Source organism: Arachis hypogaea, chromosome 5 (genome assembly GCF_003086295.3).
Source record: "Arachis hypogaea cultivar Tifrunner chromosome 5, arahy.Tifrunner.gnm2.J5K5, whole genome shotgun sequence".
Classification (NCBI taxonomy): domain Eukaryota; kingdom Viridiplantae; phylum Streptophyta; class Magnoliopsida; order Fabales; family Fabaceae; genus Arachis; species Arachis hypogaea.
Genome location: NC_092040.1, coordinates 49,959,310 through 49,983,042, shown reverse-complemented (window position 1 = coordinate 49,983,042; position 23,733 = coordinate 49,959,310). Strand labels below are relative to the sequence as shown.

General features: G+C 39.8%; 1 long non-coding RNA gene and 1 other non-coding gene across 15 annotated transcripts; both read right to left on the bottom strand.

Annotated features, from left to right (window-relative positions):
• Positions 1 to 531: 531 nt before the first annotated feature.
• On the bottom strand, positions 532 to 4,542 carry LOC112801579 (uncharacterized). 14 transcript variants are annotated; one of them, XR_011882125.1, is made up of 8 exons: positions 4,008 to 4,542; positions 3,051 to 3,190; positions 2,565 to 2,710; positions 2,163 to 2,251; positions 1,700 to 1,762; positions 1,484 to 1,589; positions 1,282 to 1,341; positions 532 to 1,109 (listed from the first exon to the last, which is right to left on the bottom strand). It is a non-coding gene; the product is annotated as an uncharacterized lncRNA (long non-coding RNA). The 14 variants fall into 14 exon arrangements; XR_011882118.1 differs by having other exon boundaries at positions 1,479 to 1,589; positions 3,051 to 3,196; positions 4,008 to 4,434; XR_011882126.1 differs by having other exon boundaries at positions 3,047 to 3,196; positions 4,008 to 4,402.
• Positions 4,543 to 21,961: 17,419 nt separating this feature from the next.
• LOC112804191 (small nucleolar RNA R71) lies at positions 21,962 to 22,069 on the bottom strand. The gene has a single exon (XR_003202811.1). It is a non-coding gene; the product is annotated as a small nucleolar RNA R71 (small nucleolar RNA).
• Between the last annotated feature and the right edge of the window lie 1,664 nt (positions 22,070 to 23,733).

Sequence of the window (23,733 nt, the reverse complement as noted above, 5' to 3'; positions counted from 1 at the left end):
TATATTAGACTTTTGTGGCAGTTCTTGGTCAATGTTTGTGGCGGTTTAAAACCCCCACAAAAAGACTTTTCATTTTAAAAATAATAGCTATTATGTGGAGGTTTCAAACCAATCAATATAATTTTTAAAAATTAATCTACATTATTATTAGTTTATTACACTACTAATTATTTATTATAAAAAAAATTTTTAAACAAGACATTAAAAATGTAGAAAAAATTAAAATAAAAGAAATACTTTAAAACAAAATATAGTACACTACCATCATTTTCCAATCACATTAATTACAACTACAAAATATTAAAAATAACATGATAACATATAGACTTGTGTCCAAACTCTTGAACAATGAACATAACTATAGAATATAACTATAGAATATAACTATAGAAGAGATTATAACTATAGAATATTACTCCATAAAGCCGCATGAGATGACATAACCATCAATAGACAAAAGAGCATATCTTCAACTGCAAATAAAGTTAAAAAACTAGAAACACACTATACAAATTCCACATGAGAGTCAAATTCCAGAGATAAAACTCAAAATACTGCCTAAGCTTTTATTTCAGGGGTGTATAGTTCTTAAAATATAACTAATTACCAAAAGAAAAGCAGACAAATCGTTAGTTATTCAAGAAAGTTAAACACTACTGTGTTATTTGCTTGCAGTAGAGACTGTCGTTGTGCATGCAAATCTTGAAGAATAGAAATCCCAAGATCTTCTGTCTCAAACATTGTTCTTCTACTGTCCTCAATACATTTCTTTAATTTTGATTGAAAGAACTCTTGATGATTCTAAATTTCAAATATAGCAGTAATCAATTCATCATGATCTCTTATACTCCATATTCCAAGACTACCTATTCTAGTATAAAGTTTCTATATTCTGATTAGTTTTTTCTTAAAATATTTCATCCTATTATATATGTGTATTCCTCCCCTGGCAGAAAATGACTTGCATTTCATAATATATATAGCCGGCACAAAGCACTTACAGGCCTGATCGCCAAGAAGTCCCTTTCAATTTGAGACTTTTGGTTAATTATTTCCCAATAAACCGAGCTTCGATGAATCATCTCCAGCTCACTTTCATTCTAAAAAGTCTAAGATCAAAAGAAATACCATAGTTAATAATATAGTTTATAATAGCACAAGGTAATGAAATGTGTAAAAGAAAAATAAATCATAGTCATACACCATGTAACAAGAACAATTTTTACCATGTTAAAAAGATAGAGATCATTACTCAAAAACCAAAATGAAAAGAAAACCTGCCGTGTTATGCAACTTCTCTTGCCATGGTAGACGGCAGATATAAGGATTTTACTGAGAGTCCTGCATACAGAGAGATATTTCAGACATACAAGCAAGCTTCTAGATTTTACCAAGAGCAAAACTCAAAAATTTGCAAAAGTTCAACAATTCCCAAATTTCAGATGAAACCTTTTACAGGAACATGATAACAATGGTACCTTACCCAATTTCCCCTCAATTAGAAGAAGAACAGCAAGTTTTGCAACATTCGCAACTTCCTCACTGATCAGAGATGTGACCTTAGCAGGGATATTATCTGCTGTTATTTGCTACAAAACCAATTACAAATACTATGTTATCAAGAGTGACTTGTCATTGTGACATATATAAAGCAAGCCATAACATATAGTTTGAGGAAAGATTAAGAGTGGATGCCTACCACTCTATAAGGAACCTTCAAATACAATCTCCAGCTTTTATCGCCTTAGAAGCAAACAGAGACCTAGATGCAAGACACGAATTAATAGTTACTAAACCACCATTAATTAATATAATAATATATAATATAAACAGAGAGATGTTCCATCTTCATTATATCATTCTGTGTTATGACTTATGTGGAATATTAACCCATAAACTACGCCTAAATTCACAACCATTCTTACTATTCGATTTCACAAATGATGACAAAGGAAACAATAAGCATGCAGTTAAGAGCTAGAACCTGGTAGGTTTTCATTTCTTACATTACAACATCAATCTTTTTCCAACTAAAGTGGGAAAAAAGTATGAAGCCTTCTTTTTCCAACACATAGAACAATCAAAACCATTGCTACTACTAGCATTCTAATATGAACAAAAAATTCAATGTTATGGTGTCATGAAAAGTCAATTATACTCACTCTGACAAACAAGTATCAATTTGTGAACTGAGCCTGTTCAAATATTCAGTAGGGCTACGTTTCATATCCTCTTCCAGTTGATGCAATTCCTGATTTGAAAGAAACTTCCCTAGCTAGCATTAGTAATTAGGAATGCATAAATAATATTGCTAGCTAGCTTATAATCATTCACCTTAAATATCTCATGCTAGCAATTAGAATTAATTAGGTTCATATATAGATCAAGGATATAGGCAATAATTAACTTCATTATGATGAAATTTTAAACAGCAGTAGTAGTTATATATATATATATATATATATATATATATATATATATATCTTTATGTTGGTAGATTGAATAAAATCAATCAACTAATTCAGTCGAATATGAGTCCCCTTTTTTTCAAGTGCTCTTAATACCTTCTTTGCAGCTTTATACTTCTCCCGGGCAGTTTCTTCACATCGGACAGTAGCGAGCATAACCTACAAGTTGATCAAGCGATAAAGCTTTAACAGAGATTAGTCCTTGAGAAGAGTTGGACCAACAGCAAGCAAACTCTTCCAACCTGAATCAACAAAAGAAATTACCAAATCGTGAGAAGAGTTGGACCAACAGCTCGCATAGCAGTTAAAAAATAATTCAAATAAAGCAAGCAGGGGATTTCAATTATCTTCAATTTAAACGTGTTGTAATGACTCTTTAATTTCTGGGAAGAGAGTCCCTATTTTAATGCTGCCAGTTTTTCATCTTGACATGGCATCCCCCCTCTCTTCCTTTCCCTTTTCCCTAGAAAATAAGATTATTGACCGTTTATGATAAATTTATATATCTTGTATTTTCTAATAAAATATTGGCTATCAAACAGGTGGAAGCAAGTAAAAATCTGACATGAAATGAGCACCTACTGCAGTTTTTAAAGTGATTCGTAAGTTGGTGTTCTTGTACCCAACAGTGAATCTACCTCTGCTTGAGCCTTCCTCATTGATACTGAAAATGTATTGTTTGAGCTTCAAAGATAATCTGCCATGGTCTTCTCAAATTTTTACTAAACCTGGTCCAAAAGTATATCACTATCATCTTAAATTTCAATTTGATATAGATGTCAAGTTTCCCTCACTGTATATATGTGCCATTGAAATATATAAAATTAGAAAAAATATTCAGTGTTATGTAAGGACATGAAGGTTGTCTAAATCTACTTTTTACTAACTTAAGCTGACTATTAAAGCCTCAAAAGTTTTAACTAAAAGATGTTATGACAAAACAAACACTGATACACTAAACACTCAGAATGATTGAACAACTCTCTTAAAAGTTATTACAATTTTCTTTTTCTCAACGTGTGTTATTTGAACAAAGATTTTCATTCTAGACCACTAGAGATACAGAAGCAGAGAAAAGTTTTATATATATATATATATATATATATATATATATATATATATATATATATATATATATATATATATATATATATAATTCATCAACGCCTTTTCTTTCTAAGAACTTCAAGAACAGATTGTGCTGTGCAATAAGCTATAGCCTGAACAGTGATCATTGGATTCACACCCAATGCTGTAGGGAACACACTTGAATCTCAATTTATCAGTATCATGAAATATTAGTATCAGAATAAAAGAGTATCACGAAATCAAAATTCAAAAATTAGCAAATCAATTTATCAGAATTTCAATTAAGAGAATAAACAATTCATCAAACACTTGGAGTGCTTGATAATTTGAACAATGTTATATCACATAGCAAAGCATTCAGAATTTGCGGATGAAAAACAACGAAAACGAATAAAAAGGAAAAAGAGAAGGAGAACCAGAAACTGAGAACGAGTGGAAAGAAGAGCGTACACAAAGGATAGAATGCCGACGGAGAACACGAGCGTCATTGGCGGAGGAGAGTTGATCGAAGAGGTACTTTCTCTCGATCTCAAAGGCTTGGGCGTTGTGATTAGATCTGAAAACGCGTTGATGAAAGAGATGCCTTGGCTCGATCTTAATGGCTTTATCGCAGAAGCAGAAAGGAGATGAACTCTAGCGGCGGCCATGGCGGCGGAGGCAGCGGCGGAGATGGCGGTGGAGATGTCTATCGCAAGCATAGGGTTTCGATGAGCTCTGACTCTTCGGTTCTCTGTTCAAGTGTTTTCCTGGATATTGAAAGAGTTTTAATTACGTGGTAGAGTTTTATTGTTAATTAGTGGGAGTTTATTAAAATGTCACAAATAAAATATATTAAGGAGGTTTTTAAAAATTCCCTTTAAAAAACACCCACAAATATATATAAATCTTGTAGTGATATATACTTGGTCAGCAATAACAGTCAACAAAGTACAATCTAATTCAACAATTATAGAATACAGAATTCAATTAATCATTTAGCGCACCCACAATCACAGAAAACATACTCACAAATAAATATGCGCAAATAAGTATGATGCATGTCTATCCCTAATGCAAGTAATGAGCTCATCTGTCGGTTTCGACCCACTTCCGACGTAATTCAGCAACCTTTGTCTGAGTTTGGTTTTCAGTGCCATAACCTCTGTAAACAACCTCTGTCTTATAGGTGCGACTCTCTTGAGCCGATGTATGCAAACATAACCTCTGTAAACAACCTTGGTCTTACAGGTGAGGCTCTCTCTAGCCAATATATGTATTAATAAACTCTGTAGCAACCTCTGTCTTACAAGTGCGACCATCCCCTGGATTGGCCGATGTATCTTTAGAAACAAATCTCGGTAGACTCACCCCCATATTTCTGTTCGTTTTCAGCAGGTACACAATCATCTCAACTTGTTCTCAATGCCAAACAATACTTCTACTTATCTCCTTTCCTTTTCGTTCTTTCTTTTGTTTCCTTTATTCCTACTCTTTGCTTTCCTTTGGTAGAGATTCTTTAAATTCTTTTAATCTTTTCTTTTCTTCCTCTTTTATTTTCCTTGTTTTAATACCAGAAATTATTCTCACAAATACACAGAAATTTAACATAAACTCATTCAAACTCAAAAAATAATCAATCAAATCGACGTTAACTTATCAAATTCACATTTAATTATTATAAAGTTATTAAACTCTATTTCCATACAAAATCAAAATACGCGAAGTAACGGAAAAGTTTTTTTAACTGAGCTGCTGAAGAAGAAAACATCAGAAATTGTCTGTGTCTCTTAAAATTTTAATTGGCGGAACTCAAAAGAAAAATAAACTATATCACCGTCAACTTTTACCGAACAAAAATAACGCTAATATATAAAAAAAATACAAATACTTTTATCAAATTAAATTTTTTATTGAATTACGAATCTCAAAAAATTAAAGCTGGAATTTTTTAGTGTGGGTTACGGTTTCTTCATCCAAGCATTCGGTCTCTCTCTAACTCACTCTCTCCCTTTCTTATTTTTTTTCTCCAAGTTCATTCAGCGGTATGAAAGAAGGAAATGAAAATACTAAAGGCTAATAGAAATGAATGGAAATTTATGGTAGTAAAGTATTGAGGTGTCATTACCGTATAGATATACATGTACATATATGCCACGTGAGGCTTTCTTTGTTTCAATTCCCTCCAGGCTTCGGCCAAGGGAAATATATATATATATATATATATATATATATATAACAACAACAACAACCACAACAACAACAATAATAATAATTAATTTAATTTTTGTCTAATTAATTTTTTTGATAAATAATTTAAATTTAATAAAATAAATAATAATTAAATTAAATTTTAATAATTATAAAATTTTATTTAATTATTTTTATTAAAAATAATTTTTTTAAAAATTACATCTCAATATAATATAATAATTTATAAATAGTTAATTATTTAACTTTTAAAAATTTAGAACCTTACAAAATATAATTTATAAATTAATAATAACAACTCTGTAATATATTATTAATTTTATGATTTAGATAATTTAAATAATAAATTAATAACTAATAAATACATTATTTGACATAATAATAATAATAATAATAATAATAATTATTATTATTATTATTATCATTATTATTATTATTATTATTTTTACTAAACTATGATATGGAAATTTTTTTTAATTAATAACAAACTTAATTTATTATCTTTTTAAATTAATAATTATATTTAATATTTTTACATTAAAATACTCCAACAGTTGGCTAAATAAAATAAAGTATATATATATAAACCGTTGATGAACTCAAACAATCGATAACATAATTAATCTATTAATATTATATATTGTTGCAAGGTCTACTGAGATATAAAATTTAGGAATATAAGGAATAACATAGATTAATTAAATTTTTTTCTACATTAAATTTAAGAATGTTATAATAATTAAGGAGTGATATGATTTAATATGAACTTTAAGAGTTGTTTGTAATCTATTAATATTATATCTCTCGTATATAACAAAAATAAACCAAATGAACGAAAACTGAATAACAAAGTAAAACCACAAATCTAGTATACCAATTAACCTAGAAGCAAAATTATATAAAAATAAAAAAATTATTTCTATTTTAATATTCTAATATTTTTAGTAATTTATGTGTCAAATAATTCTTGTAGTTGATTTAGGAGATTGATTATGGCATATGAAAGAGTCTTCAATTTTTAGGCTTTAAAAGATAATATGTCATTATTTAATATTTGTAAGTTTAGAAAAATAGAGAAAGAATATGAAGGAATATGAAAGGATATAAAACCAAACAAGTGGGTAAAATTAGAACAAAAAATTCATAATTAAGAGAGAGAAATACTTATTAATGACATATAAAAAAGTTTGACAAATGTAATTTTATAGAATTAGATGGATAATTAGGTTTATTATTTAGTCATCTCAGTTGTTTATATTTTGATCCACTAATTAGTCAGGTTGAAAATAAATAAAGCATAATTTACAGGTATTATTTAGACGAATATCTATCCGATCTCATAGAAATCGAACACGGCAACTTGAGTTTATCCCTATTTATCTAAATAAGTAACTGGCTCTTACTATCTCTCCTATTCATTTGAAAATGAGATCTCAACAATCTCCCTACTAAAAGGGAGTAACCAACCCACTATTAAAGGTAGACTACTCAAAAGGTAGTTATTGACTCTACATCTACACTTATAAATTTTTTGACACCCTTTGGTATTCTTTAAACCTAATCTACTAAAAAACCTGCTTAAACTCATGCCAGTTTAAGCATCAAAGTCCCTTCCAGGTACCACCCCACCTCTGCTCACGAACAACTTGGACGGATTCATCCTCGTTGGAGAAGACGTTGGTCAAATCAACCAAAGGCGTTTGGACCTCATGTTCAAGCCCAAAGTAACCTAGTTTCAGATAACCCTTGAAACATTGGCGTCGTTGCCGGAGACCTCGAAACAAAGACTGTATGATGGCAAACGACATCTCATAAGATGGACATAACAATGAGGAAGAACAGCATAACGACGAACGAGCATTAGTCATACCTCCCTGAGCTGATAGAGGAAAAGGTGTAGCCAGAGATGCACAGCCATCGAATTTGGAGGGACATAGGATAAGCTCAAAAGTACGCCTACCTGAAGGATCCGGGCCAAGGGATCCCACGAAGATCATGGCACTTGTCCTTAGACATCAAGATCGGCTAGAACAACTTGAGTAGGAACTAGAGCGAAACTGAGAATCTAGAAGAGCCCTAAGAAGGGAAGTTCGATGAAGAAGAGAACTAGAAGAAAAGCTTTTGAAAGTCGAGTCCAACTTTAAGGGTAGAAGAACCCGAGCTGACTGAGAAGAAATGCTTCTGACAGGCGAAAATTCATTCATAGAAGAAATCATGTAGGCTAAAGTTGCTAGAAACTTTAAGAGCTCGGACATAGATCTTTATGATAGAACCATCGATCCAAGACATCATCTGAGCAATTTCAAAAGCAGCATGTACTTCGCATATGCATCGGATGTGTAACTCGTTCCAAATCCTTTTCGGCCACATTAACTAAGGCGGCCATGAAATGGTTTAATAGTATACCATCTAGATCGATCATGTGCTTTGACAATTTGGCAAGAAGCTTCCTTACCCAATTTTCCATTCAAAAGAATAAGGTCAGGCATGCGCCAAGCCTCTTAGGAGTAAAATAAGAAGTCAGGGAATCTCTACGGGTTTATTTGGAAAGATTGAACAATGAATGCTTGGAGATTCAAAACCTAGCTACCGAGGGGATCATCATGGACTAGTCAACGACCTCAGAGGTACCTGACCTCTCTGTACGAGGTGCAAGAGCAAGCCAAAAAGTACATTAATATGGAAGAAATAACTTGTTTAAGGAACCAACTCTGAGACAACACAATCAATATGCAGCTTGAGAACAAGAGAAGGAATCAGAGAAAAAATAAGAATACAACTCGGACAAAATTCAAAGGTATCACAACTACACCTCGTTACGAGTGTCCCTTTTTGACATCTTAGAGAGATTTGTCACACGGAAAAGATTTCACCTCCTAGGCTGATCAAAAACAAAAAAAGATGGAAGTCATTCAGAATACTGTGAATACCACAGAATTTATGGTCATTCCACCAATGAATGCTATGATTTAAAAAATGTAATAAAAAGGTTGGCTAGGGAAGGTCGGCTAGATATGTATTCAGTAGACAGGTCAGATGATCAGGTCCTGCAGTCCATTCCCCTTAGTAATCGTACTAAAAACGCCATAGATAATGTCGAATCTTCTAGATTAGAGAATGCTGCACCTTTGGTTCTAGCCTCTACCACAAAGACTATAATCTCCCCATACCTCGGCTAAACTGGTGTCTCGAGAAGTCCCTGATGAGCGGATACTTTATACGCTTTTTGGCATTGTTTTTAGTATGTTTTAGTTAGTTTTTAGTATACTTTTATTAGTTTTTAGTTAAAATTCACTTTTCTGGACTTTACTATGAGTTTGTGTATTTTTCTGTGATTTCAGGTATTTTCTGTCTGAAATTGAGGGACCTGAGCAAAAATCTGATTCAGAGGCTGAAAAGGACTGCAGATGCTGTTGGATTCTGACCTCCATGTACTCGAAGTAGATTTTCTGGAGCTATAGAAGCCCAATTGGCGCGCTCTCAATGGCGTTGGAAAGTAGACATCCTGGGCTTTCCAGAAATATATAATAGTCTATACTTTGCCTGATATTTGATGGCCCAAACTGGCGTTCCAAATCAGCTCAAAACTGCCCAGCGTTAAACGCCGGAACTGGCACAAGAATGGGAGTTAAAGGCCCAAACTGGCACAAAAGCTGGCGTTTAACTCCAAGAGAAGTCTCTACACAAAAATGCTTCAATGCTCAGTCCAAGCACACACCAAGTGGGCCCGGAAGTGGATTTTTATGTCATTTACTCATCCTTGTAAACCCTAGGCTACTAGTTCTCTACAAATAGGACCTTTTACTATTGTATTCTCATCTTGGTAGCTGTTCCGAGGGTTTACCTGAAACGTGTAGCTCGGTCGTCTGGAGAAGCCCGAGGTGGGGGTTCGGTGACCCGAGCTTGATATGCAGAATGGTTGGTGGTTGTACCTGCAATGACACTCCGATGCTTAAGTTAGCATGGGTCCAAGCAGATATGTGTAGATTTGGAATGAATGCCATACCTGGGTGCTCCAGTGTATTTATAGTAGTTGGCAGTGATCTTCCCTGGATAAGATATTCTTATCTTATCTTATCTTTGGGAGTTTTATCTCTATCTTTGTGGAACCGCCTTTTCCAGGCCTTTTCGGCCTTTAGGTTTGGGCTGCGTTCCTTTTGATGGGCCTTCCTTTGCTCTTTGTCCGAGGTCCGACCTTTAGGTGTGAGCTTTAGGCAAGGTCGGACCTCTTGCGAATTTGCCGAGTTGGAGGACCCCGGTCAGGGTATGAACAGTGCCCCTGCCCGAGTTCGTCCTTTTTGGGAGGTCGTGCTCGGGCATAGTAGTCTGTTTTTCAAAATTTCAAAATGGCCGTTCCTGCATTTATTGCATTTTACCGTTTTTCCTCGATTTCCGTTCGGGCTCTGTGAAGGCTTTATTTATTGCTCCTTTCCTCCTTTCTGCGTTTGTTTTTCTTATGCTTTTACAAGCGCCGCTTCTTCTTTCCCTTTGTTTTGCTTTCCAGAATCTTTCTTTGTGTGTCTTTCCGGGGTTTCCTCTGTGCTGTTGCTTCGTTCTCCTTGCTTTGGAGCTCTTCGTCTTCGCTTCTTCTTCCAGGTTTGTTTCTGTGTTTCTCTTTTCTTGTGATCATATGCTCTTGTCCTTTGTGTGGCTCTTGATTGGGTAGATCCTCTTCCTCTAAGAGTCCCTACCGTGGTAGATTCTGAGTACTTAGTTAGGTTCCGTAGGCATTGTAGCATATGTGAAAATAGGGAGTCTGAGAGGGATTATGAACTAGTGGCCCCGGATTCCGAGGAGAGAGTGTGCTTCCCGCCCCTAGATAGTTCCGAGAAGCTTTTCTTTTATGCTTATGATTGTTTTTTCTCTAAGCTGGGCGTCCGACTTCCCTTTACCGATCTGGAGTTCGAGGTGTTATGGTCTTGTAATCTTGCTCCTACGCAGCTCCACCCTAATTCTTGGGCATTTTTAAAGCTGTTTCAACTTTTGTGTCAGTTCTTGGGCGTTGCTCCCTCTATTTCTCTTTTTTCCTACTTGTTTGTGTTGACAAAGCCAGGGTCGGGTGGAGGGAAGGTATCTTGGGTTTCTTTTAGGGCTAACCAAGGAAGGAAGTTTTGCACCCTGTATGATGAGTCCTTTCATGATTTTAAGAACTTCTATTTCAAGGTCCGGGCTACTGGAGACGTCCGACCTTTCTTTTTAGATGAGAGTGGGGAGCCTTCTTTTCCTCTTTGTTGGCAGGAGAAAGTAGTGTCTACTAAGTATAACCTTGAGAGTCTAGATGAGGTGGAGCAGGCTTTTGTGGGTGTGGTAAGCAGTTTATGGGGTCGGGCACCTCACTTGGACACGAAGAAAATGTTGGGGGATCCAAGCCTTTCTCCGTTCCGAGTTAGGTAGTTCCCGACCCTCCGAGATTATCTTTTTAGTATTTTGGTTTTGCTTGTCTTTGTTTTGGTGGAATTTATGTTTTGGTGATCCTCTTTTTTTTTTATTTTTGCAGAGATGTCTTCTCAGGCGGATTCTATGAAGTACCTTCGTCGGACGAAGAAGTCCGTGGCTGCTCGAAATATTGAGGCTGGGGAGGCTTCTGCCCGATCTTCTCCGAAGAAGACTACTGTGGGTGTCACTACTCGGTCGAAGACTATTCCGACTCCCCAGTTTCGACCTATAAATCAGGACCCTCCAACTTCTGGACCCGGTAACTCATCTCCTCCTTCGTCCTCGGGTCCTCCTCCCAAGAAGCAGAAGACCTCTCAGGAGTTTGCGGGTTTTAATGATAAGGATTTTGATGCTCTTGGTTGGGTTGAACAGCATATTCTCCCTCAGACTTTTATTTCTACTGATGATGTGTCTATGGAGCACCATTTTCAGTATATGGCGCGGAGCTGTGTTCGGATGGCTAGTCTTCATGCCGCTATTGCCCGAGAGTTCAAGAAATCCCCCATTGGTGCGACCAGTTCCCGACTTGAGAAGGCTCAGTCCGAGTTCGAGAGGATTAGTGAGCTGAAGGCTGCTAGGATTGCTGAGCTGGAGGCGTCTTTGGAGAAGGAGAAAGCTAAAGCTACTGCGGCTGTGGCGGCGGCGAGTTCATCCGAGGAGATGGCGAAGGCGGCGAGGGAGAGTTATACTCGGACATATGCTGAGCTTGTGGAGACAAAGGAGAGGTTGCAATCCGCTCAGGATGATTTTTACGAGCTAGAAGGACATGTGGCTAAGGGTATGGATGCTATGTTTGAAAATTTGAAGGCTCAGGTCCGGGTTCTTGCTCCTGACCTGGATCTGAGTTTATTTAGTACGGATAATGTTGTCGTGGAGGGAAAGATTGTTCCGGCTCCCAACGAGGATGAGGTTCCGGTGTCTGACCCTAAAGTTCCGGTTGCGAACCCGACTTCACCTTTGGCCGGGGAGGAATCTGGTGTGGAGGTTTCAAACCGAGATGACGGTGCTGTCAAGGCTGTCCCGATTTCTATGGTTCTTCCTCCGCAGCCTTCTACCGGAAAGGATCTTGATTCCCTGTAATCCTTTGTCTTTGGTTTTTTGCCCGGCCTGTGGGCTCTTTTTTGGACGGTTTTTACTACCTGTTTAATGCTTTGAACACCTTTTTGCTATTAGCTACTTGTAGTAACTTTTTAGCTTATTATGTGGTGTTTGTTCGCGTTTTGACTTTTAGTTCCGCTTTATGCTTTTTAGTTGTTTTTGGATAACAACTTTTTAGCTAGCGCTTTTTGAAACTTTGTTTTACCCTTCCCTCTGATTTCGTTTCTTCGCTTGTACTTTTTAGTTGTTTTTGTATAGCAACCTTTTAGTAAGCGTTTTCGAAATCTTTTGTTTTCGCCGTTTTAAGGCTTCTTTCTCGGATCCGTGCTTTTTCTCGGACCTCGGGGGGGGGGGGGAGGTCGAGTACTTCCCTTTGATTTCGTTTCTTCGCTTTGTACTTTTTAGTTGTTTTTGTATAGCAACCTTTTAGTAAGCGTTTTCGAAATCTTTGTTTTCGCCGTTTTAAGGCTTCTTTCTCGGATCCGGGCTTTTTCTCGGACCTCGGGGGGGGGGGGGGGGCGGTCGAGTACTTCCCTTTGTTGGGTCCGACTTTGTTGTTGGTCGGCCTTTTAAGTTATTTTTGTAACCTCTTTTATTTGGCTTTTTGAGCCTTTTCAGAGTTGCTTTTATAACTTCTCACATTAATCTGAACCTCGTCGCTTTATCTTTGCCGACCTCGTGTGGTCTCTTGGCAATGATTTTTTGCGTTTTGCCGAGCATAAATTAATGCGCCTTGGTGGGGTACCTTTCAGGATTTGTTTCATCATGAGGAAGAAAAAGGAGAAGGAAAAGAGAAAAATTCGATTAGTATTAAAAAGAAAGAATATTTACAGAGTGTTTACCCTTGGCTAGGTCGGGTGCTTTTCTTGTCCGGGTGTCTCATTAAAAAACCCTTGTAGGGAAAAAGAGTACACCTCGGGTCAAGTTTTTCTAGCTGTAGTATCGTCTTAGATTACAGGCGTGCCAGGCCCTGGGCAACTCATTGCCTTTTAGGTCGGATATTTTGTAATAGCCTGTTCCTAAGACTTCTGTTACCTTGTAGGGTCCTTTCCAATTTGCAGCTAGCTTCCCTTCTCCCGACTTTTGTGTTCCGATGTCATTTCGGATCAGAATTAGGTCGTGAATTGAGAAGCTTCGTTTTATTACTTTCTGATTGTATCTGAGGGCCGTTCGCCGTTTTAAGGCTTCTTCTCGGATCCGGGCTTTTTCTCGGACCTCGGGGAGGAGGTCGAGTTCTTCCCTTTGTGCCTGTGGGTTACCTTCTTCGTTGTAGAAGATGACTCGGGGTGACCCTTCATCTATTTCGATAGGAATCATTGCCTCCATCCCGTAAGCTAGTCGGAATGGCGATTCTCCCGTTGTAGAGTGTGGGGTTGTCCGATATGCCCCTAGCACCTGGGGGAGCTCCTCGGCCCATGCCCCTTTGGCCTCTTGGAGTCTTCGTTTTAACCCGGCCAAGATGACTTTATTTGCGGCCTCCGCTTGTCCGTTGGCTTGTGGGTGCTCGACTGAGGTGAATTGCTGTTTGATTTTTAGCTCGGCCGCCAAGTTTTGAAAACTTGTGTCTGTGAACTGTGTTCCATTGTCTGTGGTGATGGAGTAGGGGACTCCGAACCTTGTGACGATATTTTTGTATAGGAATTTGCGGCTTTTCTGAGCCGTGATGGTGGCTAAGGGTTCGGCTTCGATCCACTTTGTGAAGTAGTCGACCCCCACCATGAGGTATTTGACTTGCCCCGGTCCTTGAGGGAACGGGCCGAGTAGGTCAAGTCCCCATTTGGCGAAAGGGCCATGGTGCGGTGACGCTGATAAGGTCTTCGGGTGGTGCTTTGTGAAAATTGGCGTGTTTTTGGCAGGGGGCATATTTTCACAAATTCCGTTGCGTCTCTTTGCAAAGTCGGCCAGTAGAATCCGGCTCGGACTACTTTCTTGGATAATGCTCGAGCTCCGAGGTGGTTCCCGCACATGCCTCCGTGGACTTCTTCGAGTACGCTCTTTGTTTCTGTGGTCGGGACACACCTAAGGAGGGGGTTTGAGAATCCCCTTCTGTATAATATGTCGTGAATTAGTGTATAATTCCGGGCGTCTTTTGTGAGTCTTCTAGCTTCCTTCTTTTCGGCGGGGAGAGTTCCCGACTTCAGGTAGTTGAGTATGGGGGTCATCCACCCTTGCTGTTGGTTGGATATGTTTAGCGCTTCTTCCTCTCTTAGCACGGAGGGAAATTGCAAGGTTTCCTGGAGGAGACTTCTGTTGTTGCCTCCGGGCTTGGTGCTGGCGAGCTTTGAAAGGGCGTCTGCCCGGGCGTTTTGTTCCCGAGGTATGTGCTGAATCTGAATTTCTGAAAAGTGGCGTAGTTGTGCCTGTGTTTGGTCCAGGTATTTTTTTATAGTGGGGTCTTTGGCCTGGTAGCTTCCATTTACTTGTGATGTGACGACCTGGGAGTCGCTGAAGATCGTGATTTTTTGGGCTCCGACCTCTCCGGCTAGCTTTAGACCTGCTAGTAGGGCCTCGTATTCGGCTTGGTTGTTCGAAGCCTGGAACTCGAATTTTAGGGATAGTTCTATCCGCGTTCCTTGGTCGCTTTCGAGTATAACCCCGGCTCCGCTTCCTGTTTTGTTTGAGGACCCGTCGACATACAGGTTCCATGAGAGTGGGGTTCCAGGGGTCTCAGTGTATTCTGCGATGAAGTCGGCTAGATACTGGGATTTTATGGCAGTCCGGGTTTCATAGTGGAGGTCGAACTCGGACAGCTCCACCGCCCATTGCAGTATTCGTCCTGCCAGGTCTGTTTTTTGGAGGATGTGTCTCATTGGTTGGTTTGTCCGGACTTTGATGGTGTGGGCTTGAAAGTAGGGACGGAGCCTCCAGGCTGTGAACACTAGGGCGTAAGCAAACTTTTCTATCTTTTGATAGTTTAATTCGGCCCCTTGTAGTGCCTTGCTTACAAAGTATATGGGGTGTTGTCCTTGGTCATTTTCTCGTATTAACGCTGAAGCGACTGCTCGATTTCCAACCGAGAGGTATAGTACGAGTTCTTCTCCTTTTAGAGGTCGGGTTAGGATTGGTGGCTGTCCGAGGAATTCCTTGAAGTCTTGAAAGGCCTTTTCGCACTCCGGGGTCCATGAGAAGGGTTTCCCTTTCTTTAGGAGTGAGTAGAGAGGTAGTGACCTTATTGCTGATCCCGCCAAGAACCTTGATAGGGCGGCTAGCCTTCCATTCAGTTGTTGTACCTCCTTGACACAGGTCGGGCTCTTCATATTGAGTATCGCTTGGCATTTGTCCGGGTTTGCTTCGATGCCTCTTTGAGTCAGCATGAAGCCTAAGAACTTTCCGGCTTCTGCGGCGAAGGTGCACTTTGTCGGGTTAAGTCTCATGTTGTGTTTTCTGAGGGTGCCGAAAACACTGGCGAGGTCGGTCAGCAAGTTTCTGTCTTCTTGTGTTTTTACCAGCATGTCGTCGACGTACACCTCCATCTGTAGTCCGATGTGCTCTGAGAACACTTTGTTCATTAGCCTCTGGTAGGTTGCTCCTGCGTTCTTTAGCCCGAAGGGCATTACTACGTAGCAGTAGTTTGCCCTTGGGGTTATGAACGAGGTCTTTTCTTGGTCGGGTCCGTACATTGGGATTTGATTGTATCCCGAGTATGCGTCCATGAAGGAGAGATATCTATAGCCTGAGGCTGCGTCTACTAATACGTCGATGTTTGGTAGTGGATATGGGTCTTTGGGGCAGGCTTTGTTGAGATTTGTATAATCGACGCACATCCTCCATTTTCCGTTGGGCTTTTTTACCAGGACCACGTTTGCGAGCCATAGGGGGTATTTCACTTCCCTAATGAACCCTGCATCTAGCAGTGCTTGTACTTGTTCTTCTATTGCTTGCATGCGCTCGGGTCTGAGCTTCCGGCGTCTTTGTTGGACAGGCCGGGATCCCGGGTAAACCGATAGCTTATGGCACATCAGGTCGGGACTTATGCCCGGCATGTCGGAGGCTTTCCAGGCGAAGAGGTCGGAATTCTCCCTTAAGAGGGTTATGAGTTCCTCTTTTTAGGCCCGTTTCGAGGTTTGCTCCTATGCTTGTTGTTTTTTCAGGTGTGTTTCCAATCTGGACTTTTTCGGTTTCTCCCTCTGGCTGTGGCTGGAGGTCTTCTCGGGATTGAACTCGTCCGAGTTCTATTGTGTTGACCTCTTTCCCTTTTAGGCTCAGGCTTTCGTTGTAGCATCGTCGTGCTAGTTTTTGGTCGCCTTTTAGAGTAGCGATTCCCTTTGTGGTAGGGAACTTCATACAGAGGTGTGGGGTCGAGACTATAGCTGCCAGTCTGTTTAGGGTTGGTCGCCCAATGAGGGCATTGTATGCTGAAGTGACGTCGACTATAATGTAGTTGATGCTTAATGTTTTAGATTGCTCGCCTCTTCCAAAGGTAGTGTGTAGCGAGATGTATCCTAAGGGATGGATCGGAGTATCCCCTAGTCCAAATAGGTCGGTGGGGTAGGCCTTTAGTTCTTTTTCTTCAAGTCCGAGTTTGTCGAAGGCCGTTTTGAACAGGATATCTGCTGAGCTTCCCTGGTCAATCAGGGTTCGATGTAAGTTGGCGTTTGCTAGGATAATGGTGATTACCATTGGATCGTCGTGTCCGGGAGTTATCCCTTGAGCATCTTCTCGGGTGAATGAAATAGTAGGTAATTCGGGCAGGGGACTGTCTTCTCGGACGTAATAGACTTCTTTGAGGTGTCTTTTTCGTGAGGATTTGGATGTTCCTCCGCCTGCAAAACCTCCATTTATCATGTGAACATGTCTTTCAGGGGTTCGTGGGGTTTGTTCGGCCCGATCTTCGTTGTCCCCCCGCCTTCTCTTCCTGGTCTCTTCTCCTTTCTCTGCTATGTATCTGTCGAGTTTTCCTTCTCTGGCTAGCTTCTCTATAACATTTTTTAGGTCGTAGCAGTCGTTAGTAGAATGACCGTAGAGCTTGTGATATTCACAGTATTCGGACCGATCTCTCCCTGCTTTCTTGTGCTTTAGCGGTCGGGGTGGTGGGATCTTTTCGGTGTGGCATACTTCTCTGTAGACGTCTACCAGGGAGACTCGGAGGGGGGTGTAGCTGTGGTACTTCCGTGGCTTGTCCGAGTTGGGTTCTTCTTTCTTTTTCTGTTCCCGATCCCGATCTCGGAGTGGGTAGGTTGATTCTTTCCTAGAAGAGTCTCTTAGCTGGGAGGTTTCCTCCATGTTGATATATTTTTCTGCTCGCTCCTGCACCTCGTACAGGGAGGTCGGGTATCGTTTGGATAGGGATTGGCTAAACGGTCCCTCTTTTAGGCCGTTTGCTAGTCCCATGATGGCCGCTTCAGTGGGCAAGTGTTGTATGTCCAGGCAGGCTTTGTTGAATCGCTCCATGTATTTTCGGAGAGTTTCTTGGTCACCATGTTTGATCCCGAGTAGACTGGGGGCATGTTTTGTTTTGTCCTTTTGAATGGAGAATCTTGTTAGGAATTTTTTGGTTAGGTCTTCGAAGCTGGTGATTGATCTTGGTGGCAGGTTGTCGAACCACTTCATGGCTGACTTGGTGAGAGTGGTGGGGAAGGCTTTGCACCGAGTCGCGTCGGAGGCGTCGACTAGGTACATTCTGCTTCTGAAGTTGCTGAGGTGATGACTTGGATCGGTGGTGCCGTCGTAGAGGTCCATATCGGGTGGTTTGAAGTTTCGCGGTACCTTCTCCTTCATGATCTCTTGCGTGAAGGGATCATGGTTGCCTTCGGTGGTGGTGCCGCGTTCTGTTCGGTCTTTCAGGTTGGCCTCTATTTTCCGCAGTTTTTCTTCTAATTCTCTGCGCTTTCGAGTTTCCCTTCTCAGATCTTGTTCAGTTTCTTTCTGCCTCTTTATGTCCTCTTCGACTTGTTTTAGTCGGTCTTGTTGTGCCCGGACTGCTTCTAGGATTTCCGAGCTCTTCTCTCTTTCAGAATTTTGTGGATCCTTGTTTAGGAGTGATGTTTTTGGGCGATTCTGTTTGTTTCCTCCTGGAGTACGTGGTGATAGAGGGCTGTCCGGTCGTTCTCCGGTGTCAATTTCGTCCTCTTGTTCAGATGCAGCGTGCTCATCGTTGAGAGGGTCGTCTGCCATGGTAGAGGGATGACTTCCAGGTCCCCGGCAACGGCGCCAATGTTCCGAGGGTTTACCTGAAACGTGTAGCTCGGTCGTCTGGAGAAGCCCGAGGTGGGGGTTCGGTGACCCGAGCTTGATATGCAGAATGGTTGGTGGTTGTACCTGCAATGACACTCCGATGCTTAAGTTAGCATGGGTCCAAGCAGATATGTGTAGATTTGGAATGAATGCCATACCTGGGTGCTCAAGTGTATTTATAGTAGTTGGCAGTGATCTTCCCTGGATAAGATATTCTTATCTTATCTTATCTTTGGGAGTTTTATCTCTATCTTTGTGGAACCGCTTTTTCCAGGCCTTTTCGGCCTTTAGGTTTGGGCTGCGTTCCTTTTGATGGGCCTTCCTTTGCTCTTTGTCCGAGGTCCGACCTTTAGGTGTGAGCTTTAGGCAAGGTCGGACCTCTTGGGAATTTGCCGAGTTGGAGGACCCCGGTCAGGGTATGAACAGTAGCTATCTTTAGTCTTATGCTATCTTACATCATGGGGCTGGCCTCATGGCCATGCCTAGACCTTGTTCTTATGTATTTTCAACGGTGGAGTTTCTACACACCATAGATTAAGGTGTGGAGCTCTGCTGTACCTCGAGTATTAATGCAATTACTATTGTTCTTCTATTCAATTCAGCTTGTTCTTGTTCTAAGATATCACTTGTTCTTCAACTTGATAAATGTGATGATCCGTGACACTCATCATCATTCTCACCTATGAACGTGTGCCTGACAACCACCTCCGTTCTACCTTAGATTGAGTGGATATCTCTTGGATCCCTTAATCGGAATCTTCGTGGTATAAGCTAGAATTGATGGCGGCATTCAAGAGAATCCGGAAGGTCTAAACCTTGTCTGTGGTATTCTGAGTACGATTCAATGATTGAATGACTGTGACGAGTTTCAAACTCCTGAAGGCTGGGCGTTAGTGACAGACGCAAAAGAATCAATGGATTCTATTCCAACCTGATTGAGAACCGACAGATGATTAGCCGTGCCGTGACAGGGTGCGTTGAACATTTTCACTGAGAGGATGGGAGGTAGCCACTGACAACACTGAAACCCTACATACAGCTTGCCATGGAAAGGAGTAAGAAGAATTGGATGAAGACAGTAAGAAAGCAGAGAGACGGAAGGGACAAAGCATCTCCATACGCTTATCTGAAATTCTTACCAATGAATTACATAAATATCTCTATCTTTATCTTTATGTTTTATTCATCATCCATAACCATTTGAGTCTGCCTGACTGAGATTTACAAGATGATCATAGCTTGCTTCATACCAACAATCTCCGTGGGATCGACCCTTACTCGCGTAAGGTTTATTACTTGGACGACCCAGTGCACCTGCTGGTTAGTTGTGCGAAGTTGTGATAAGGAGTTGAGATTACAGTTGTGCGTACCATGTTGATGGCGCCATTGATGATCACGATTTCGTGCACCAAGTTTTTGGCGCCGTTGCTGAGGATTTTTTGAGTTTGGACAACTGACGGTTCATCTTGTTGCTTAGATTAGGTACTTTTCAGAATTTTTAAGAATGAATTCTAGTGTTTCAAGGTGATTTTCTTATCATCACCAAAGCTGATTGATCTTCATCAATTTAGCTCTTGAATGCAATGTCCTGCTGAAGATTGGCTAGCCATGTCTAATTCCTTTAGACTGAAGCTTTAGACTAACATTGCATGGTTCCTGGAATTCTTATTAAAAATTTTGAATCTTTTATTTTATTCTCCATATATTTTTCGAAAAAAAACAAGAAAAATTACAAAATCATAAAAACCAAAAATATGTTATATTTCTTATTGAGACACTAGTCTCATTTTAAGTTTGGTGTCAATTGCATGTTTCTGTTCTTCTTGCATTTTTCATGTGTCTTCAGTGATCTTCAAGTTGTTCTTGATGATTTACTTACTCTGATCTTTAATTTCTCTAGTCTTGAGTATTTAGTTGTTTCTCATATGCATTCTCAATTTGTTAGTGTCAGTAGTATACAAACTTCTAAGTTTGGTGTCTTGCATGCATTGTTTATTTGACTTCAGTTGCATTTTGATTATTCCTCATTATTAAAAATCCAAAAAAAATTTAATTTGTGTCTTTTCAAGTCAATAATACAGAGAATTGAAGATTCAGAACATACTACAGAGGAATTACACAGAAAAAGCTGGGCATTCAAAATGCCCAGTGAAGAAGGAAAACTGGCGTTTAAACGCCAGCCAGGGTGCCTGGCTGGGCGTTTAACGCCCAAAAGGGGTGAGTTTTGGGGGTTAAACGCCAGAATGTGCACCATTCTTGGCGTTTAACGCCAGGATGGCACAAGAGGAAAGATTTTGTTTTTAATGCAAATTTTTTTTTCAAGTTTTCAAAATTTTTCAAAATCAAATCTTTTTCAAATCAAATCTTTTCAATCATATGTTTTCAAAATCAATTTCTTTCCATTTTCAAAAATACTTGCTAACAATTAATGATTTGATTCAACATTTCAAGTATGTTGCCTTTTCTGTTGAGAAAGCTTTAATGTTTGAATCATATCTTTTCTTGTTAGCCACGTTATTGATTTTCAAAATCAAATCTTTTTAAATTGTTTTTCAAACCATATCTTCTCAATCACATCTTTTTAAAACCATAACTTTTCAATCATATCTTCCTAATCACATCTTTTTCAAAATAGTTTTCAATCATATCTTTTTAATTTCTAATTTCAAAATCTTTTTCAAAAATCACTTGATTTCTTTTCTACTCTTAGTTTTCGAAAATCAATTAGTATTTTTCAAAATATTTTTAAAATGTTTTTAATTTATTTTCAAAAATTTCTTCCCCTCTTTTCACATCCTTCTATTTATGGACTAACACTCCTCCTTAATGCACAATTCGAACTCCATCTTTCTTGATAAGTTCGAATTCTTCTACCTCTTCCTTCTATTTTTTGTTTCCTCTGACACATTAAGGAATCTCTATACTGTGACATAGAGGATTCCATATTTTCTTGTTTTCTTCTCTTTCATATGAGCAAAAGCAAAGACAAAAGCATTCTTGTTGAGGCTGACCCTGAACCTGAAAGGACCTTGAAGCGAAAGCTAAGAGAAGCTAAAGCACAATTCTCTGCAGAGGACCTAACAGAAATCCTCAAAGAAGAAGACATGGCAGCCGAAAACAACAACAATGCCAACAATGCAAGGAAGGTGCTGGGTGACTTTACTGCACTTACTCCCGATTTCTATGGGAGAAGCATCTCTATCCCTGCCATTAGAGCAAACAACTTTGAGCTTAAGCCTCAATTAGTTTCTCTAATGCAACAGAATTGCAAGTTTCATGGACTTTCATTGGAAGATCCTCATCAGTTTTTAGCTGAATTCTTGCAAATCTGTGACACTGTCAAGACCAATGGGGTTGACCCTGAGGTCTACAGACTTATGCTATTCCCTTTTGCTGTAAGAGATAGAGCTAGGATATGGTTGGACTCACAACCTAAAAAAAGCCTAAACTCTTGGGAAAAGCTAGTCAATGCCTTCTTGGCAAAGTTCTTTCCACCTCAAAAATTGAGTAAGCTTAGAGTGGAAGTCCAAACCTTCAGACAGAAGGAAGGTGAATCCCTCTATGAAGCTTGGAAAAGATACAAACAATTGATCAGAAAATGTCCTTCTAACATGCTTTCTAAATTGAGCATCATAGGTATCTTCTATGATGGTCTATCTGAACTGTCCAAGATGTCATTGGATAGCTCTGCTGGAGGATCTCTTCATCTGAAGAAGACGCCTACAGAAGCTCAAGAACTCATTGAAATGGTTGCAAATAACCAATTCATGTACACTTCTGAAAGGAATCCTGTGAACAATGGGACGAATCAGAAGAAAGGAGTTCTTGAGATTGATACTCTGAATGCCATATTGGCTCATAACAAAATATTGACTCAGCAAGTCAATATGATTTCTCAAAGTCTGTCTGGAACACAGGCTGCACCAGGTAGTACTAAGGATGCTTCATCTGAAGAAGAAGCTTATAATCCTGAGAACCCTTCAATGGAAGAGGTGAATTACATGGGAGAACCCTATGGAAACACCTATAATCCTTCATGGAGAAATCATCCAAATCTCTCATGGAAGGATCAACAGAGACCTCAACAAGGTTTCAACAACAATAATGGTGGAAGAAACAGGTTTAGCAATAGCAAGCCTTTTCCATCATCTTCTCAGCAACAGACAGAGAATTCTAAGCAGAACCACTCTGACTTAGCAACCACGGTCTCTGATCTAATCAAAACCACTCAAGGTTTCATGACTGAAACAAGGTCCTCCATTAGAAACTTGGAGGCACAAGTGGGTCAGCTGAGTAAGAAAATTACTGAACTCACTCCTAGCACTCTTCCAAGCAATACAGAAGAGAATCCAAAAGGAGAGTGCAAGGCCATTAACATGACCTACATGTCCGAATTTGGAGAGGAGGAAGAGGAAGTGAGCGCCACTGAGGAAGGCCTCAATGGACGTTCACTGGCCTCCAATGAGTTCCCTAATGAGGAACCATGGGAATCTGAGGCTCACACTGAGACCATAGAGATTCCATTGAATTTATTTCTGCCATTCATGAGCTCTGATGAGTATTCTTCCTCTGAAGAGGATGAACATGTCACTGAAGAGCAAGTTGCCAAGTACCTTGGAGCAATCATGAAGCTAAATGACAAGTAATTTGGTAATGAGACTTGGGAGGATGAACCCCCTTTGCTCACCAAAGAACTGGATAACTTGACTAGGCAGAGATTACCTCAAAAGAGACAAGACCCTGGGAAGTTCTCAATACCTTGTACAGTAGGCACCATGACCTTCAAGAAGGCTCTGTGTGACCTAGGGTCAAGCATAAATCTCATGCCTCTCTCTATAATGGAGAAGCTAGGGATCTTTGAGGTGTAAGCTGCAAAAATCTCACTAGAAATGGTAGACAATTCAAGAAAACAAGCTTATGGACTTGTAGAGGATGTTCTGGTAAAAGTTGAAGACCATTACATCCCTGCTGATTTCATAGTCCTAGAGACTGGGAAGTGCATGGATGAATCCATCATCCTTGGTAGACCCTTCCTAGCCACAGCAAAGGCTGTGATTGATGTTGATAGAGGAGAATTGATCATTCAAGTGAATGAAGAATCCCTTGTGTTTAAGGCTCAAGGATATCCCTCTGTAACCTTGGAGAGGAAGCATGAAGAGCTTCTCTCAAAACAGAGCCAAGTAGAGCCCCGACAATCAAACTCTAAGTTTGGTGTTGGGAGGCCACAACCAACTTCTAAGTTTGGTGTTGAACCCCCACATTCAAACTCTAAGTTTGGTGA